General features: G+C 39.4%; 1 protein-coding gene across 7 annotated transcripts in view; it reads left to right on the top strand.

Annotated features, from left to right (window-relative positions):
* LOC108708905 (F-box-like/WD repeat-containing protein TBL1X) overlaps positions 1–16431 on the top strand; it is a 275459-nt gene that overhangs the window by 69532 nt on the left and 189496 nt on the right. For 3 of the 7 annotated variants that reach the window (XM_041583783.1, XM_041583780.1, XM_041583782.1), the window contains exon 3: positions 4751–4834. The exons of the other annotated variants lie outside the window; for them this stretch is intronic. The gene's annotated coding sequence lies outside the window, so the exon portion shown is untranslated. The remainder of the gene's footprint in view (positions 1–4750; positions 4835–16431) is intronic. 7 annotated transcript variants of the gene reach the window in all.

Here is a 16431-nt window from a genome sequence, read left to right as displayed (position 1 = left end):
CCGGCGGAATTCGGTGCAATACACCTCCGCATCCCTTTTCCCTTGGCGCAACTTACGAATCGCGGCAGACGATGCACGATCCGGGTCATCGTAGAGAATGGCCATGCTGTTAAAGAAAGTGTCTAGGGAATAACGAGCAGGGTCAGAGGAAGGCAGCCTGAGGGCCCAAATTTGGGGGTCACCCAAAAGCAGGGTCATTATGAACCTTACTTTCTCCTCATCAGATGGGAAAGAATGAGGAAAGAAACTAAGGTACAGCTTACATGCCTCTTTGAAAACAAAAAATTTAGTGCAATCCCCACTGAACCTTTCGGGGAACACAATTTTTGGTTCATGGGGTTTTGATGAGTTACCCCAATTGGCAGAGGAACCCACAGAAGGTGTTGGAACCGGAACAGATTGCTGCTGCGAAGCTTGCGTACCCTCCAGCTGTCGGGTTAGATTGTGAAAACCCTGTAGGAGGTAATTTTGCTTCTGTTCATGATCCTCCAAGCGCTGTAATAGTGTAGTAAGAAGCACTTCGGTGGTAGTTGGAGGAGCAGCAGCGGCAGCAGCTTCGTCGTGATTTTCGTCCTCCAGTGCCCGTGATAATGTCACGGCCAGCACCCAATACCAGAACAGGTGCCAAGTACCCTGGTCTCGGCTCGGCTTCACCAGTAGTGTGACCACCGTTGGGCTTCGGGAGGAGCCCTCAGCTTACTTGGGTGCCACCTGGACTTAACGAGGGGTACAAGGCAAGATGTTCTGGCTAGCAGAGGGGCACGGCAGGTAGCAGAGTCTTTTGGGCCGAAGGTCACGGTACAAACGGAACAGGCAACAGAATCGTCAGACAGGCTGGGTCGAGGCAGGCAGATAACAAGAATTGTCAAACAGGCAAAAGGGTCAAAACCGGGTGATCAATCGAAGGGTTAAACAGTAGAGTAGTCGTAAGCAGGCAAGGTCAGGATCCAGAATTCAGAATAGTCAAATAGCCAGGCAGGGATCAAAAACAGGAATCAAACAGGTTCAGAAAATAGCAAAAGCTCAAAAGCACCAGGAACGAAATCCTATCACGGGCCAAGTCCCACAGCCCTAATAGGCTTTAAATAGTTTTTGAATTGCGCGCCCTTGCGCGCTGACGTCACAACGTCAGCGCGCCTGCGCCATTAAGAAAACCCAGAGCGCGCCGCACGCGCCCTAAGATGCCGGCGCCTGCGGCCTAACGGAAGCCGCTCGTCGAGGCGGGCGTCCCCGCCGAGGGGGCGACAGGCGTCCCTGTCGTCCCCCCCCTAGACCACCAGGTATGTTCGTTACACCCAGCAGTCTAGCCAATCACTGTACAGCTGTACATGGTTGGAAAGACTGGAAGGATTCACTCTGCATCCTAGACAATCCCTGTGCAGCTGTACTGGGATATAGACTGAGCTGAAGATGAGCAGTTTCTGCAGGCAGCAGCAGGCTTGGAATAAGATAATAGCACTAAAGTTCATCAGTGAAAACTCCAGATTTGTCCTAATCGTCTAATGTCTTGTGTATGTGTGTGCCTGCCATGTACATGTGTGTGTTTTACTTAGTGTATCTGATTCTACATTTTTGTGTTTGGATCTGACCCAGATCTGTTTGTGCTACTGATCCAGATCTGACCCAGATCTGTCTGTGTTTGTTAAGTATTGTCACAATTTCTCTACATGTGTAAGTGTGCCTGTTACATCTGCTTTTGTGGTTGAGTAAAGCTCATGTACACTGATGGCAGGACCCTCACCCTATTTATTCTCCCATGTGATCAGCTTTACAACTGTTTTTTTGTATCTATCCAGCCTTGTCTTCTAGAGAACCATTGTTATTTGCACTATATTAATTCTGGTGTGTTTTCTGGTTTGTTATAAAAATTATTCTGCACTGTGTTCTGGGGGATTCTTTATTGAATTGAGACCATGTTTACACTGTAAGGTATTTAGGTCTATTATATACAGAGCTGACCCTATTACCACATGGAGACCATTTACATGATATTGGCACCAAAACTCTATTCTGGGGCATTACATATCAGATTGGCACTGCACTGTATGTGCTTGCATGAAGTGCCATTTGATTATGAAACAACTAATTGAGTTTATAGCTGTAATTAACCTTCCCAAACCAAAATATCACCCTCTGCTTGTGCCCGCACCACTTCTGGAGCTCCCAGCACCACTAATGTATAAAGGATCAAATAAATGTCTTTTCTAAATAATGCAGGTTTTTTCTTTCACATGTGTGTCCATCTCATGCTAGTGCCACACATGATGTTTATTGGCTTCAACTCATTTGAAATGAGAGGGCACTATTTCAGCCTGGGTAAATATACACAGAACGGGTTTCAGCACAAATGCATGTTTTCACTCCAAAATCTGCTCTGAGTGTATGCACCCAGGCCAACACTGTGCCTGTCAATGAAGAGGCAAAAGTGAGTGGGTTCCAGGAGATGAGTTGTTTCTCACTAGTCTGAGACTGTTAGTGCAAGTGTGTGAGTCAATGCAAGTGTGTAAGTAAGAAAAACTAAAGTTACTGAATCACTGATTCGCATACTAATCTGTGTGTGCCCAAGGCATGATTTGCTTGTAAAGTGGATAAAGATGTCCACTTTGGCTCAGAGTTATGACTCTTATATTATTTTGTCTGCACCACATTTTTTTCACCATCAGCCTATTTAAAATTTTAGCAGACCAATAGTTCTCTCTTTCAAGTGTATTAACAATTCCAGAGCTAGATTTGTGTCTTTGCCATTAAAATATTTGTAGACATTTGCTTGCAACAGAAATTCTACTATAGTTAGAGTCATGGGGTCAGACATTCAAGCACAGAATACACAATAGATAACTCATAAGCCCTGTAGAACCCCACTCTTTCCTATAGAGCATATCTAAAGAAAACTATACCCCCAAAATGAATACTTAAGCAACAGATACTGTAGTTTATATTAAATTGAATGACATATTAAAGAATCTTACCAAACTGGAATATATATTTACATAAATATTGCCCTTTTACATCTCTTGCCTTGAACCACCATTTCGTGACTCTATGGGGCAAATTCACTAAGATGCAAATTTGCGCCAGGCACAACTTCGCCGCACTTTCGCCAGCGCTTCGCAAATTCACTAAAATCCGAAGTTGCGCACAGGGGTAGCGTAAGGTTGCGGAGTTGCGCTATCGTTGTTTCGCTATATAAAGCGAAGTTGTGCTAGCGAAGGCTAATTTGCATACGGCGCGAAATTCAAATTTCAATGGAGGAACACGTATCTGCACTACAAATGCCTAGAAAACCTTCAAATCTGCAAATAAAAATTTTATTTTGCCCTACACATGTGCCCACTGTCTAGGTAAGTTGCCATGAGTCAGGAAAAGTAGGGGGGAGGAAGGGGAGCCCCAAAATTTTTTCGATCTTTTTCAGCCTATCAGCCATCATGTAGAAAACATGCCAGCGTTTTTTGGGACTTAGAAAAATTTTTGACTTTTTTTGAAACAATCCCTATCTACTCTATTGCGCTTCGCCAGGTCTGAGGTGGCGAAGGAAGTCTAGCGTAAAAGGTAGCGTTCGCTACACTGCGCAAGTTAGTGAATTTGCGTAGTTTCGTCGCTAGCGAAGATTCGCCTGGCGTAAGGTTGCGAAGTAACACTAGCGAAACTATGCCAGCGTTCGTTAGTGAATTTGCGCATTAGCGAAAATGCCAAACGCTAGCGAATTAACGCTAGTGTTCGGCGCTTCGCGCCTTAGTGAATTTGCCCCTATCTGTGCTTCCTCAGAGATCACCTGACCAGAAATACTACAACACTTACTGTAACAGGAAGAAGTGAGGAAGCAAAAGGCAGAACTCTGTCTGTTAATTGGCTCATGTGACCTTACATGTGGTTTTTTATGTGTGCACAGTGAATCTTACGATCTCAGGGGGCGGCCCTTATTTTTTAAAATGGCAATTTTCTGTTTATGATTACCCAATGGCACATACTACTAAAAAAGTATATGATGATAATGGTTCATTTACATGAAGCAGGGTTTTACACATGAGCGGTTTTACTCAGTATCTTTTAATAGAGACCTACATTGTTTGGGGGGTATAGTTTTCCTTTAACTACTGTGTATCCTGTGCCTTTTCTCCTTCTTCAGCTTTGAATGACTGCCTCCATGGCTACAGAACAGCTTGGTTATATAAACTATAGTAGAACTTATTTAGCAAACACACTTGTTTTACAGTGCAGAGCAACACTACGTATTATTTTGTCATTTTTTACCTTCTAAAGCAGCTCTGGGAGAGGGGGGGTTGTGACTCTGTCAACTGTTATAAATGGATACATCTAGTTGATACATTTATTATATTTGTCCCTGCTGAGTAGAATCCCTGAGTTTCATCAAAGGCAGCTGTTAGAATTGATACAAAAGTTGCTAATACTGCTGAGAAATGGATCGACTAAATATAGCAAATTGTAACAGTTCAGAATATACCCCTGGATTACTGAGCTGTCAGACTGAAACACCAGAGACAGGGACATTACATTTTAAATTGAAAAATGTCTTTATTTCTGGTGAACAATCTGAAAACAATTGAACTGAAAAACGTGAACAACCCCTTTAAAGCTTTGGAATAGGAACTATTGTATCAATTCTAACAGCTGCCTTTAATGGCAAATTTTATTTTTTAAGACAAAAAGATACCAGTGACCATATCAGTTGCAATAAATCCATCAAATTCAATTGGTTTTAATGTGAAAATATGGTTTACTTTGTTAACAGGTAAGAAAATATCACTGAAACTGGCTTGGATAGAGAGCCTGTGAAAATTAAAAGATAGTGGAGACTGGCCACATCTAAGCCTTTGTAAGTTTACAGTTTTCTCGTGCCTTTAACCAATTATATTTCCTTTAATATGCAGATATGCCATAAATAATAATAAATGTCCATTTTCTATTGTTCTGAATTGTATACCGTTAAAGCAAGTGTTACTGGCTCAAATTTAAGTTTAGGCTTGCCTTTATTATTCTTAGTTGATCTGATTATTAATCCAGCAAAGGTATGTCTCTCTACTAAGTACTACACAAAGGAACAGTGACCCTTTAATGTGTTATTTATGCACTGCTCTGAAGGCTTAAGGGGGTTGTTCACCTTCCAAACACTTTTTTCAGTTGAGTTGTTTTCAGATTTTTTACCATAAACAAATACTTTTTTTCAATTGCTTTCCATTTTATTTTTTATAGTTTTCCAAAAATGTAAGTTAAAAGTTTAATGTTCCCGTCTCTAGTTCTTCAGTCTGGAAGCTCAGTTGTCCAGGTGCAGATTCTGTACTGTTACAATTTGCTGCATTAGTGGATACATTTTCAGCAGCATCTGGGAAATATTAACAATTATTGTACCAATTCACGGCTGCCTTTAATAAAACTATTTATTATTAGGTATTCTACTCTACAGGGACAAAGATAACAAATGTAGCAAACAAGATGTATCAATTTAAAACAGTTAAAGAATCGGCGCTCCCTTCCTAGAGCTGCTTTAGAAGATGAAAAATTATATTTTACACTTCAATATAAGAAAAATGGTCACAAATAGAAAATAGAAAGTAATTGAATAAAAGTCTTTATTTTTGGTTAATAAGCTGAAAGCAACTGAACTGAAAAAAGTGTTTGAAGGTGAACAACCACTTTAATTAAAAAGGAACAGACTGTTCTCACTATAAATAAAATATCAGTTCATTTATTTCCTTTGCAAAACATGCCAGCTGTGTTTGAAGTACCCTTAGAAAGAGGAATATTATTAAAAAATGTTTTTAATTCATATGAAGTGAGATATGAAGATCAGGGGCAAATTATAGAGAACCTCTAGCCATTTTGCAGGCCTGAAAAATAATTTTCTGTGGGACTCAGTAAATAAAAATACTCTAAACTCACACATTTTAATATTCAGTCTTTTAGTCAAAATATTTGTAGTTTTGTTTCTTAGGTTTTTCTGAGGGAGGTCATGAATATATATTTTTTAGCAATGTATATGAATAATTCATTTTTGGAGTGTGTTTGTTTTGGTGTTTCTGGCCCATTCAGTGATTGCATTTTAATAAGAACTTATATAATTTGCAAATAAAAGTAATGAAGTGAATGCATATATAAAGTGTTAAAATTATGAAATATTAACTCTATACAAATTGCTTAATAAACAAAGAAACTAGAAAGTAATTATATAGGAGAACATATTCCAGCTGTGACGTGCTTGAGTATTTCAATTCACCACCATCTTCCTAACAGTATAAATAAGCAAGGGAGCAGGTTGAATGTTTTTTGGGTTTTTTGTACCAACTCCTTGGTGACTTTTTTATTTTCTTCTTTTTCTTAGTAAGGGGTAGTTTAGCACTTATTAGGTTTTTCTGCTGCAAGGAGGAATAGTGTAAAGGTGTTGTGGAGTACAAAGTGCTAAAAATGTAGGGGATCACATAATGAAGCTCACAGCAATCAGTGCCATTTATGATGGCAATACACTTATCATGAACACTAGTAGTGATGGGCGAATTTGCGCCGTTTCGATTCGCCGAAAAATTCGCGAAATTCGCGAAACGGCGAAAAATTCGCGAAATTGCGCCGGCGTCTCGTTTTTGGCGCCGGCGCCCGTTTTTGGCGCCGGCGTCCGTTTTTTCGAATTTTTTACGCGAATTTTCGCTGGCGTTTCGCAAATTTATTCGCTGGCGGCGAATCGCGCGAATTCGCGCCTGGCGAATAAATTCGCCCATCACTAAACATTAGTAACAGGCTGGACTTTGCAAAGTGAAGATACTTTGAGCACTACCCACAAATAAATAGCAGAGAGGATGTGCTTTTCTTTACACAGGTGACCAATTATTTTGCATGAGTCTGAGGGGCAAATTCACAAAGCGCCTAACGCTAGCATTAATTAGCTAGCATAGTGCATTTTCATTAATTCGCCGATTCACTAACGGACGATGGCGTATTTGCGCAACGGACGTAACTACGCAAATTCACTGATGCGCAAATTATTCTGAATGCTACCTTTTACGCCAGACTTCCTTCGCCACCTCAGACCAGGCGAAGTGCAATAGAGTAGATAGGGATTGCTTCAAAAAAAGTTAAAAAAATTTCTAAGTCCCAAAAAACGCTGGCGTTTTTTCTTTTTTTATGGGTGATAGGCTGAAAAAGATTGAAATTTTTTTGGGGGGTACCCTCCTTCCCTCCTACATTTCCTAACTCATGGCACCTTAACTATACAGTGGGCACATGTGTAGGGCAAAATAAAAATTTTATTTGCTGTTTTGAAGGTTTCCCAGGCTTGTGTAGTGCTGTTACATATACCTCCATTGTAACTTAAATTTGGCGCCGTATGCAAATTAAGCATCGCTAGCGTAACTTCGCTTTGCTTGGCGAATTAACGCTAGCGCAACTTCGCAACCTTAAGCTTCCCCTGAGCACAACTTTGGATTTTAGTGAATTTGCGTATCGCTGCGAAAATACGCCTGGCGAAGTGCGGCGCAACTACGAATCTTAGTGAATTTGCCCCTGAATGTTGAACATATTAGTGCCAGTTGAGTACATGTAGTAGAACTGTTGATGTGAGGGGAAATAGTGGACATTTAGCAAAATATGCCTTTATCTTTATCCAAGCATCACTCATAAGAATATATATTCAATATTACTGTCATCCGTCATATAGACAGTGTATATATAGACACAGACTTGACATACAGGCTACTCTGAAACTATCTGTTATCTGTTTATTTGTAAACATAATGCTGTTTAGGCTTATCTCCACTATTTATCATTGGCAAGCAGTGCTTAAAGTCTGTCCACCTTCCATAGTCCCTGAAAGAACTGTTTTGCATGGCATAAGCACTAAAATTATACAATAATTTTACTTGCTGCAGTGCCACTGTTTTTTAAGTAGCTTATATCAGACTCTCGTACTATATTCAACCCCCACATACTAGCTTTTACTACACCAATAAAACCTACATACTTCCTTTATTAAATGGAATGCTTCATGCAGCTATTCAATTGACTATTGTATAGGAAGCAGCAGTGATCAAGACCCATAAATCAATAATAAAATGTAATGTTATAGGAGATCTGTTTTAATGCCTAGAAAGAATGTGCTGCTGAAATCAATCACATCTAGGGTCAAATTTATCAAGGGTCGAAGTGAAATTTCGAATTAAAAAAATTAGAATTTCAAGCTATTTTTTTGTGTACTTAGACTAGGGAATAGTCCAAATTTGAAATGAATTTGAAAAAAAAAATTCGAAAATTTGAATATCGAAATTTATCATGGACTGTCTTTTTTAGAAAAAACTTTGATTGAATAGGATGTTACTTTGATTCGTACTATTCGAATTCGAACGAAAACAGCCTATTCACCCGAAAAAAAAAAAACTTCGACCCTTGATAAATCTGCCCCTTAGTGTTCTAGTTGTATCATTAGCAAGCATCGGTCTGCCTTTGAGTTTGATCTTTTTTATGTTGTATGCTTACATGCTTTGGTTAATTTCAAAATGTTAATAACTGTGTTATGGTGTAATTAATTCATTGGACTTATGCAGCAGAATTTGAAATGTTTAATTTTTTTTTATGTTTGTAATGATCTTTTATTGAAATGATCTTTTATTCTTTTTTCAGGGTTGTAATGCTTGTTAGACAATGTTGTTGTTTTTTTATGTTCGTGAAGCTGTTTGCTTTAATAAACAGTTAGTTGTTGCAGGCTCTACACATCTTTCTGCTCTGTGTGTGCAGGCAGATAGGGCAGCAGTTTCCCTACTGATATATTTATTTCTCCTGTGGAAAGAAGGTTTAGTGTGCCGTTAAGTATGTGCTTTAAGGAGGTGTTCACCTTTGAATTAACTGTTAGTAAGATGCAGAATTCCAGCCCTGTTACTTAATCGGCTCAAAGCTCTACAATCATTTTGTATTATTAAGTATTGGGTAATTGTTAGACTTTAAATTATGCTTAGACTAGAGTTAGTTGGAAAAATAAAAATGTTATTTAGCTTTTCATTAATGTTGTTTCTGACTATGTCTTATATTTCAGAAAATACAAACATTAATTTTACTTTCTATGTATTTATATAAGTGGAATCTGTCATAAGGGATGCTCAGATAATTATATAAGAAATCTTTTCCATGGCTGTAATAAATAGTTCCCATCCCACACATTAAATAGCTATGGAAAAAGTGTATTTCCAGCCTATTCTTCCCCTCTCACAAACACAGTTTGATTGTTGTGCTTGTTTCCTAGAGCTCACTACAAATAAATTACTTAGGGGCCGATTCATGAAGCTCGAGTAAAGGATTCAAAGTAAAAAAACTTCGAATTTCGTAGTGTTTTTTGGGCTACTTCGACCATCGAATGGGCTACTTCGACCTTCGACTACGACTACGAATCGAACAATTCGAACTAAAAATCGTTCGACTATTCGACCATTCGATAGTCGAAGTACTGCCTCTTTAAAAAAAACTTCGACCCCCTACTTCGGCAGCTAAAAGCTACCGAAGTCAATGTTAGCCTATGGGGAAGGTCCCCATAGGCTTGCCTAAGTTTTTTTGATCGAAGGATATTCCTTCGATCATTGTATTAAAATCCTTCGAATCGTTCGATTCGAAGGATTTAATCGTTCGATCGCAGCATTTGCGCTAAATCCTTCGACTTCGATATTCGAAGTCGAAGGATTTTAGTTCCTAGTCGAATATCGAGGGTTAATTAACCCTCGATATTCGACCCTTAATACATCTGCCCCTTACTGTTAGCTGCCACCAGGTCAAGCACATTGAATTGCAGTGCACAACTTCCCTTGCAATAAAATAATTAAGTGGCCATTTTAAACGTTTTTTTCTTATGAGTAACAGCAGGCCTCCTTTTAATGACTTGGGAGTATATATTTTATTTTGTGAACAAGAGCCCTGTTCCAAATCACAGTGTGCTTCAATGCAGATCTGCAAAGCAATGCAGCAAGATGAGTTGTTTGCAAGTGATTAATGAAGATGCCTACTGGCAGTGATCACTTACAACTGCAGTGAACCAAGAAGCACAATCTGCTCTGTATAGTACTGCTGACAAAAATCACATCAAAAAATTAAACTTGGTTGGAAACCTGATATATTCTGTATTGATTGCAGTAGCCTTCTCATCTGCTACATTTAACCAAAGGAACATAGGTGGGCAGAACAAGAATAGTATCACCACGGCTTGACTTTATAAAAGAAAAATGCACAGTAATGTGAAACATGGATCCCTCTAAATGAAGTAATTGTTCTGATTTCTGTAATATATTACAAAAAAATCTGCTTTATGAAAAAAATACTGACCTGGTCTAAATAAATTCTGTTGGTAGCATTTTGTATTTGTTTGGTTTTCAGAAATACATAAATATCACATAAAAATACCAAAATGCATAATTCATATTTAGTTGTTTTACATAAATCTAATTCGTAAATTGATTTCTAATGTAGCATATTTTTCTTGACAACTTTTCCTTAGCAAAAATACACAATACTCACTGAGGCAACTTTGTGCGACTATTGAAAATGCATCGCCGCAAGTGCATTAGCGCAGGCGACTTTACATTGTAGCCTATGGGGAAAAACGCTGAGGCAGTTCGGGGAGATAGTCGCTCAAAAGACGAGGCGCTTAGTCGCCAGGCGACAAAATCTCCCCGAATCTCCTTGTGTGGCCTTACTCTTAGTGTGAGTGGTTGCCTTGCTGTTTACATATTGTGGTGGGCCTTGTAACATGTTTTGACTTCAAGGATACTAACTAACATGGGAGCTATTTATCAAAATTCGAATTTATAAATTATAGGACTCAAAAACTCATCTAATGTAAATGTGATAAATGTATTTTAAAATATTGAATCTTGAAAAGTGATGCTTAAAAACATAACATATAACTTGAATGCAGTGCAGTCGTATTCTACTCATCTTTTTCAATTTCTCTACCAATTTTCAGAAAAACTGAAAACCAACACTTGAATTTTGCTTAGACACAACAACCTCAACTTGCTAGCTTTTAGATAAAGCATTTTGACAAGCTTTTTTTGGGCTTAAAGGGGTTGTTCACCTTTAGGATGACTTTTACCATGACATAGAGAGTAATATTCAGTCAATTTGCAATTGGTTTAAATTCAGCAGCTCTCCAGTTTGGAATTCTAGCAGCTATTTATATGCTAGGGAAAATAAAGGCCAATTGAAAAGTTGTTTGCATCAGCCATTCTATAACATACTTAAAGGTAATTTAAAGGTGAACCACTTCTTTGCTAAATTACAAAAATTCATGTTTTAGGGGAAAAAATCTCAAGTAGAAATGTTAATAAAGGTCTACAGGTCTAACAACAAGTCAAAGTTGTTGATAAAGGTCTGTGATTAGTGACTGAAACTTTGTGATAATTCTCTCCTTTAAAGCACCTTGTTATGTTTTGGGTAGCCGAGGATGAGTAGAGTATAACAGTGCTGCAGATGGGTAAAATGTGATTTCTCTGTGTTCACATTTTTAGGCAATTGAGTTTTTGAGATTCAGGTTTTTGTAATAAATAAAAGCACATTCAAGTTTGATGAAAATTCAAGTTTTTCAAACTAAAAAAAATCCAAAATTAGATATTGGATAAATCGGCCTACCTGGAGACAAAAAAAATCCCAGTTATTTCAGAGATCAACCCAAAGATTTGGTATCTTGTGTTCTAAGCATACTGTATATACAGTATATTTGCTACTGCTTGATGTTGGCGAGATGCTGTGTGTTTTGTTTTATATTTTACTTAAACTCTTAAAAGTTCCTGTTTCTCAAACACATTTTGCTATGCTATTATCTATTAATATTTTCATTGCCTCTCTTAGTAGAAAGCATGGAAGAGATTTAAGATTTTTTTTACTGCAGATGCAAATTCTACAGTCATATATTGCATTTTCTTGTCTGTCTATAAACAGCAAGAAGATTAATAAATACATGATCCATATAAACCTACTATAGTCTGAGCTCTATTGATCTTATGGCTTTCAAGTTTATAAATTGGCGTGTGCTGTTTGTTTATTTATTAGATTTGAGGTATTGTGTGTTTTTTTTTTTAATGTAATTTTCATTATTATAGCCTACTAATTCCCAATAGAATATATTCATAGTGTTTGTCTACATACTGGACTATAATTTTTCCGAGCATTCCTTTTTAGGCACTTCAATTACTCATGTAAAATCATTGCTATAAGCAAAACATTCCAGAGTGGTAAAGTGGTAAAAATGTTAAATAAAACTAGCAAAGATGCAGGGAGTATATTTATTACAAAAGCACTGATGCAGAAAGTTGTCATTTAAACTTAACTGAACACACAAAGAAATGAATGCTGTATAATTTCTCCAGGTAATGTATCCCAGATAAGAATGTAAAATGGGCAAACTGCAGTTTTCCACAAGTTTCTAAACTCTCTATCAAAAGTTACTAAGGATATTTAGGGGCAGATTTAATAAAGTTCGAAGTGAAAATTCAAATAAAAAAAATTAGAATCTCTAGCTAATTTTTGTGTACTTCGACTAGGGAATAGTCCAAATTCAATTCAAATTTGAAAAGAATTAAAAAATTAGAATTTCAAAATTTATAATGTATGGTCTCTTTAAAAATTCGACTTCAACCATTAGCCATCTAAAACTTGCAGAATTGCTGTTTTAGCCTATGGGGGACCTCTTTGGAGTCAATTGGTGGACTTTGAAAAATCAAAGGTTTTTTTGGGGAAAAACTTCGAATCTTACGATTGAAATGCGCTATTACTTTGATTCGAATTATATTGGAAAACTGACCTATTTGGGCAAAATTCAACCCTTGATAAATTTGCTCTTAAAAGTCAGTACCTTGTGTCCTGTAAAAATGCCACAGAAGTCCTCAAACTTCTTTAAATGTCATTGCACTGCCCCACAAGCAAAAAAATTCAAATAGTGTTTTCAATCATTATGCTTAAAGGAAAACTATACCCCCAAACAATGTAGGTCTCTATTAAAAGATACTGAGTAAAACCGCTCATGTGTAAAACCCTGCTTCATGTAAATTAACCATTATCATAATAATATACTTTTTTAGTAGTATGTGCCATTGGGTAATCATAAATAGAAAATTGCCATTTTAAAAAAATAAGGGCCGCCCCCTGAGATAGTAAGATTCACTGTGTACACATACAAACCACATGTAAGGTCACATGAGCCAATTAACAGACAGAGTTCTGCCTTTTGCTTCCTCACTTCTTCCTGTTACAGTAAGTGTTATAGTATTTCTGGTCAGGTGATCACTGAGGCAGCACAGATAGAGTCACGAAATGGTGGTTCAAGGCAAGAGATGTAAAAGGGCAATATTTATGTAAATATATATTCCAGTTTGGTAAGATTCTTTAATATGTCATTCAATTTGATATAAACTATCTGTTGCTTAAGTATTCATTTTGGGGGTATAGTTTACCTTTAAGCTATTAAAGGAATTGTTCAGTGTAAAAAAAAGAACTGTGTAAATAGATTGCAAAATAAAAAATGTTTCTAATATAGTTAGTTAGCCAAAAATTTAATGTATAAAGGCTGGAGTGATTTGATGTATAACATGTCAGTCAGATCACTACTTCCTGCTTTTCAGCTCTCTTGGTTTACACTGACTGGTTACCCTGGCTACTGTGTTGTATGCTTTAATAACCAGATTCTGAGTTTGCAGCAGCAACTTATTTATTCAAATACAGTGCACCAAGGAAACATGTATCTCTGTGCAACTCACTCTCATCTCCTGTGAGCTGACCCCGCCCGCTGCTTCCTTGTTCTGACAAACTTTATTAACATCAACAATTATCAACACATCCTTCCCTTTTAAACATTTCAACAAAAATGGTGGTAATAAAAACAACCTATCGAAATAGTTGGAACTTAGTACAGGTGGTTTGCTACACTTATAATGCTGTGGCAACTGACCAAGTCACTTTAACACTGTTCAACTAGTCTTGATGGTTTCTTGATAATCCGGCCATAACGTGTTTGTACTCCATGAGTAAGTGTTTGTGCCTGGTTATTGCCAGTTGTATTATGTGTATTAATTGTGGACTGATCTGAGTTTCTTGTTCCTTGAATGGGTGAATGTAACGGGCCCGAAGGCACAGTAATAGTGTAGACCAAAGAGGAGACCAGACCAGGTTCGAGGTACAAAAGGGTTTATCCAAAGAATCGTCAAAATACAGGCAAAAGGTCAGACCAGGCAGAAGACAAGCAAAATCGAAGAACAGGCAGGAATCGGTACACAAGAATCAAAATAGATAATAACACCCAGGAACACTGTAGCAGGAACCTATAGTTGGGCAAGGACTGGAAGGGGAAGTGAGTTTAAGTAGTCCCTGGGTTGGCGCCAAATTTTGACGCGCTTGCGTCAGACGCAGACGCCAGCGTCCCCACGCTGACGTCTTGACGCCGGCGCCCGATTTTGACGCCGGCGTCCATTCCGTCGCCGACGACCAATCCTGGACTGGGAAGGAGATGAGGTCATAGACCTGTGCCCGGCAGGAGCCATGTGGTGAGGCAGGCGGTCGCCATCTTGGACGCCATCTTGAAGACTTGGAGTAGATTCCATTACAGTACCCCCCTTCTTAGGGGGGGCCTCAGGACCACCGAGTCTAGGGGAGAGAGGGAATAATTTATGGAATCTACGAACCAAGATGGGCGCATGGACATCTGAGCTCCTGACCCAGGAGCACTCTTCGGGACCGAACCCCTGCCACTCGATGAGATATTGAAGAGTGCCCCTGGAAAGACGAGAGTCCAAAATCCTCTTCACTTCGAATTCCTGGTGATTGTCAACCAGGACTGGAGCTGGGGGAGAAGAAGAAGAAGAAAGAGACACAGCAGGCTTATGGAGAGAGACATGGAAGACATTCGGGATCCGCATCTCTGGGGGGAGTTGAAGACGAACCGCCACCGGATTGATGATTTCAATGACAGGATAGGGACCGATGAATCTGGGACCAAGCTTTGGGGTAGGAATCTTCAGGCGGATGTTACGGGTGGAAAGCCAGACCTTATCACCAGGAGCATAGGGCGGAGCAGGAATCCTCTTCTTGTTGGCAAACCTCTTTTGGATCAGAGAGCTCTTCTGTAGATTAGAGGCAACAGCAGCCCAAATCGCCATCATGTGGGCAGCCTGGTCGTTGGCGGCAGGAACATTGGTGAGGAGAAGATCCTGGGGAAACGCCAATGGATTCTGACCGTAGACACAGAAGAAAGGGGACTGATGTGATGAAGAATGCAAGGCGTTGTTATGGGCGAACTCAGCCCAGGGAAGGAGATCCGACCAATCGTCTTGGCACAGGGAAACATGGCAGCGAAGAAATTGTTCCAACGCCTGGTTCACTCTCTCAGCAGCTCCATTGGATTGCGGGTGATAGGCAGAAGAAAATTGTAAAGAAATGTTGAGAGCTTTGCATAAGGATCTCCAAAACCTAGAGACGAATTGTGAGCCACGGTCAGAGACGATCTCGGCAGGAAACCCATGGAGACGAAAAATATGATGGATGAAAAGCTTGGAAAGTTCAGGAGCAGAGGGAAGTTTGTGGAGGGGAATGAAATGAGCCATCTTGCTAAACCTGTCAACGACAACCCAGATGACAGTGTGACCGGAGGAGACAGGCAGTTCCACAATAAAATCCATGGCAAGATGAGTCCAAGGACGAGATGGAATAGGTAATGGAAGAAGGAGTCCTTTAGGGGGAGAATGTCCAGACTTGGAAATGGCACAGATGGTACAAGAAGAAACAAAGTCTTTGACGTCTTTCTTCATGGATGGCCACCACACCAGGCGAGAAAGGAGTTCGGTAGTCTTCTCTACTCCGGGATGACCAGCCTGTTTAGAACTGTGAGCCTGGGATAGAATAGACTGGCGACAATCAGGAGGAACAAAGGCAACCCCTAGAGGAATATTGTCCGGAGCAGAAGCTTGAGCGGAAAGGATTTGCGAGGCCAAGGAGGGAAATAGGGCAGCTACGATCTTGGAGGAAGGCACAATGGGTTCAGGATCTTCGGAACAGGGAACTTCAGGGATAAAACTTCTAGACAAAGCATCAGCCTTTCTATTTCTAGAGCCAGGACTAAAGGTGATGACGAAGTTAAAACGGGAGAAGAATAGTGACCATCTGGCTTGTCGAGGATTCAAACGTTTGAGGGACTGGATAAATTCGAGGTTCTTATGGTCTGTAAAGATGGTCACGGGAATGGAGGATCCTTCCAGTAAATGTCTCCACTCCTCCAGGGCGAGTTTCACTGCCAATAACTCACGATTCCCCACATCGTAGTTCTGCTCGGAGGAGGAAAACTTCTTAGAGAAAAATGCACAGGGATGCAATTTCCCATCCAAGGAAGATCTCTGTGACAAGACAGCTCCAGCTCCCACATCTGAGGCGTCGACTTCGAGGAAGAAGGGAAGAAGAAGATCAGGG

The sequence above is a fragment of the Xenopus laevis genome, chromosome 2S, assembly GCF_017654675.1.
Source record: "Xenopus laevis strain J_2021 chromosome 2S, Xenopus_laevis_v10.1, whole genome shotgun sequence".
Classification (NCBI taxonomy): Eukaryota; Metazoa; Chordata; class Amphibia; order Anura; family Pipidae; genus Xenopus; species Xenopus laevis.
The sequence above is the reverse complement of the archived record's forward strand: the minus strand, read 5'-3'. Positions and strand labels throughout refer to the sequence as shown.